Below are 4,849 nucleotides of genomic sequence, written 5' to 3'. Positions count from 1 at the left end.
GATCCAAACCATGAAAGCAAGTATATCATGAAAGAAAACCATTTTGCAAGGGGAAAACCTTCTTTTTTAAAGTTTTTAATGTACCTTTTATTTAGAACAGCTTTAGGTTCTGATATGGTTTGGCTGTGTCCCCACCCAAATCTCATCTGGAATTCCCACAGGTTGTGGGAGGGACCTGGTGGGAGGTAATTGAATCATGGGGGCAGGTCTTTCCCATGCTGTTCTTGTGACAGTGAGTAAGTCTCCCAAGATCTGATGGTTCTCTCTTTGCTTGCTGCCATCCATGTAGGACATGACTTGCTCCTCCTTGCCTTCCGCCATGTGAGGCTTCCTCAGCCATGTGGAACTGTAAGTCCAGTTAAACCTCTTTCTTTTGTAAATTGCCCAGTCTTGGGTATATCTTTATCAGCAGTATGAAAATGGGCTAGTACAGTAAATTGGTACCAATAGAGTGGGGTGCTGCTGAAAAGGTACCCAAAAATGTGGAAGCAACTTTGGAACTGGGTAACACGCAGAGGTTGGAACAGTTTGGAAGGCTCAGAAGAAGATAGGAAAATGTAGGAAAGTTTGGAACTCCCTAGAGACTTGTTGAATGTCTTTGTCCAAAATGCTGATAATGATATGGACAATGAAATGCAGTCTAAGGTCATCTCAGATGGAGATAAGGAACTTATTGGGAATTGGAGCAAAGGTGACCCTTGTTATGTTTTAGCAAAGACACTGGTGGCATTTTGGCCCTGCCCTAGGGATTTTTGGAACTTTGAACTTGAGAGAGATGATTTAGGGTATCTGGCAGAAGAAATTCCTAAGCAGCAAAGAATTCAATAAGTGAATTGGGTGCTGTTAAATGCATTCAGTTTTATAAGGGAATCAGAGCTAAACGTTTGGAAAATTTACAGACTGACAATATGATAGAAAAGAAAATCCCATTTTCTGAGGAGAAATTCAAGCTGGCTGCATAAATTTGCATAAGTAATGAGGAGCTGAATGTTAATCCCCAAGACAATGGAAGGGCACGTCAGAGGTCTTCATGGCAGTCCCTCCCATCACAGGCCCAGAGGCCTAGGAGGAAAAAGTGGTTTCATGGGCCAGGCCCAGGTTCCCCGTGCTGTGTGCAGCCTAGGGACTTGATGCCCTGCATCCCAGCCACTCCAGCCATGGCTGAAAGGAGCCAATGTAGAGCTCAAGCCATGGCTTCAGAGGGTGCAATCCTCAAGGCTTTGCAGCTTCCACATGGTGTGGAGCCTGCAGGTACACAGAAGTCAAGAATTGAGATTTGGAAACCTCTGCCTACATTTCAGAATGTGGATGGAAACGCCTAAATGCCCAGGCAGAAGTTTGCTATAGGAGCGGGGCCCTCACAGAGAGCCTCTGCTAGGGCAGTGCAGAAGGGAAATGTGGGGTTGGAGCCCCCACACAGAGTCCCTACTGAGGCACCGCCTAGTGGAGCTGTGAGAAGAGGGCCATCATCCTCCAGACCCCGCAATGGTAGATCCACCTACAGCTTGCACTGTTTGCCTGGAAAAGACAAAGACACTCAACTTCAGCACATGAAAGCAGGCTGGAGGGGGCTATACCCTGCAAAGCCATGGGGGCAGAGCTGCCCAAGACCCTGGGAACCTACCTCTTGCATCAGCATAACCTGAATGTGAGACATGGAGTCAAAAGAGATCATTTTGGAGTTTTAAGATTTGACTGCCCTGCTAGATTTCGGACTTGCATGGGGCCTGTAGCCCCTTTGTTTTGGCCAATGGCTCCCATTTGGAATGGCTATACTTATCCAACTCTCATACCCCCATTGTATCTAGGAAGTAACTATCTTGCTTTAGATTTTACAGGCTTATAGCTGGAAAGGACTTGCCTTGTCTTGGATGAGACTTTTGACTGTGGACTTTTGAGTTAATGCTGAAATGAGTTAAGACTTTGGGGGACTGCTGGGCAGGCATGATTGGTTTTGAAATGTGAGGACATGTGATTTGGAGGGGCCAGGGGTGGAATGATATGGTTTGGCTGTGTCCCCACTAGAATCTCATCTTGAATTCCCACATGTTGTGGGAGGGACCGAGTGGGAGGTAATTGAGTCATAGGGTCAGATCTTTCCCATGCTGTTCTTGTGATAGTGAGTAAGTCTCACAAGATCTGATAGTTACTGTAAGGGGGAGTTTTCCTGCACAAGCTCTCTCTTTGTTTGCTACCATCCATGTAAGATGTGACTTGCTCCTCCTTGCCTTCCACCATGATTGTGAGCCTTCCCCAGCCACATGGAACTGTAAGTCCAATTAAACCTCTTTCTTTTGTAAATTGCCTAGTCTTTATCAGCAGTGTGAAAATGGACTAATACAGGTGCATAGCAAAATGGAGCAGAACTCTCAGTCATTGCTGGTGGGAAGGCAAAATGGCACAGCCACTTTGGAAGACAGCTTGGCAGTTTATTACAAAACTAAATATACTCTTGCCATATAATCCTTGGTATTTACCCAAATGAAGTGAAAACTTGTATCCACATGAAAACCTGTACATGGATGTTTACAGCAGATTTATTCATAATTGCCAAAACGTGGAAGCAACCAAGACATCCTTCTGTAGGTGTATGGATAATAAACTGTGATATGCCCAGACAATGGAATATTAGTCAATGCTAAAAAGAAATGAACTATCAAGCCATGAAAAAACAGGCAGTAATATTAAATGCATATTACTAAGTGAAAAAAACCAATCTGAAAGGCTACATACCATGTGATTCCAACCATGTGACATTCTGGAAAAGGCAAAACCATGGAGACAGTAAAAAGATCAGTGGTTGCCAGGGGTAAGAGGGATAGGAGGGATGAAAAGGCAGAGCACAGAGGATTTTTAGGACAGTGAAACTACTCTGTATAATGCTGTAAAAGTGGATACATGTCATTATACATTTGTCCAAACCTATAGAGTATATCCCACCAACAGTGTGAACCTTCATGTAAACTATGGACTTTGAGTGATAATGATGTGTCAGTGTAGGTCCGTTGATTGTAACAAATGCACCACTCTGGGCAGAGGGGGGATTTTAATAAAGAGGGAAACTGCATGTGTTGGGGTGGGGATATATGGAAAATATCTGCATCTTCCTCTCAATTTTGCTGAGAAAAGCTTTTCATAAGCAGTTTGCTCCGAGTGACGGTTTAATAATAGCTAACTTTGCTGCCTTCTTACTATATGTCAAGTAGTTATACACCTTGTCACATTTAATCCTGAACACAATCCTATAAAGTAGGTACTATCATTACCAGCATCTCTGTTTCACAGAGGAGGAAATGAGGTTTGAAGAGATTGAGTAACTTACCAAAGGTCACTGTCATAACGGACAGATCCCAGGATGTCATCATTATGCCATGCTCTCTCAGGCCACCAACCCAACTGAAGTCAGTGCTTTGTCACAGGGACGTTGTAACTTTTGGGCATGACTAGTAACTATGATGGGATAGGAAAGACTTGGACTGAAATTTTGTATGAAGCTGTTTGTAAATAAGTTGTAAGATCACATAGACTGCCACCAAATGAGACATCTAGGGAATACCTTTGCCCGATTGACTCACTTAGCATCCACTGTCAGAGCATCCAGGAATCATTTTTTGTGTTGAGGTAATGTTTATCATGCTTTTCCTGTCAAAGAAAAAAAAACAGTTAAAAGTTATTTGGTGGCAAAAATTTAAATAGATTCTAATGGTTTATGCTCTGACTCCTTTTTTTTAAAAAGTGTTCTTCATTATGCCTAAAATGAAGTAAAATATGACTTCTTCACTTTCTAGTGATTTATAGGTTGTACCCCACACTGTGGCCTCACAGGGCACGTACAAAGGGAAGGCTGAAATCATTAATAATGTAAAGGACGCCCGCATCTGGTTGATCCTCCCAGGTGAATCAAGCCAAAGCCTGATTTAACAGATGGACACTGCACTGTTTCCTGATGGTAAAATTACCAGATGTTCAGAGATTCCAGAAGTACAAAGGCAGAAGGAAATGCGTTAATGATGAGGTTTCTGGCATACCTTTGAATTATCTTCCTTTTAAACACTGCATTTTCTTGCACATTGGGTATATGTGCATGAATTGTGCCATTCCTTGAATTTTAATTAAAATAGAATTTTGCTCTAGAATGTTTTATTCTAAAAATAAGAAATAAGGGAAATATTTTTATCTGCCATCATCAAACTATACTAAATATTATTCAAAGCTTGAAAACATTTGTTGTTTTATTTTCCATTGATTTTCATCTGCAAAAGCCCTTGAAGTAGTCTGGGTAAGGTATTCTTGCCTTTGTAGGGATGACTTGCCAGGTCCTGTGTGGCTCTGTCTCCCTGGTTGTGCAGGGGAGCCTTTGCCTTCTGCTGCAGAGGGATCAGAGAAAGTTTGCTCCAGCACTTTCCTAGGTGGTATATATTATTTTGTTTTATTATTATACTTTAAGTTCTGGGATTCATGTGCAGAACATGCAGGTTTGTTACATAGGTATATACGTGCCATAGTGATCACCTGCACCCATCAACCCGTCATCTAGGTTTTAAGCCCTGCATGCATTAGGTGTTTGTCTTAATGCTATCCCTCTCCTTGCCCCCCACCTGCTGACAGGCCCGGGTATGTGATGTTCCCCTCCCCGTGTCCATGTGTTTTCATTGTTCAACTCCCACTTATGAGTGAGAACATGTGGTGTTTGGTTTTCTGTTCCTGTGTTAGTTTGCTGAGAATGATGGTTTGCAGCTTCATCCATGTCCCTGTAAAGGACATGAACTCATTCTTTTCATGGCTGCATAGTATTCCAGATATATATTATCTTTAACCCTCTTACCCTAAAGGGAAATTAGGCCAAGTC

This window comes from Pan paniscus, chromosome 13 (assembly GCF_029289425.2).
Source record: "Pan paniscus chromosome 13, NHGRI_mPanPan1-v2.0_pri, whole genome shotgun sequence".
Lineage (NCBI taxonomy): Eukaryota > Metazoa > Chordata > Mammalia > Primates > Hominidae > Pan > Pan paniscus.
Note: the sequence above shows the minus strand (reverse complement) of the source record.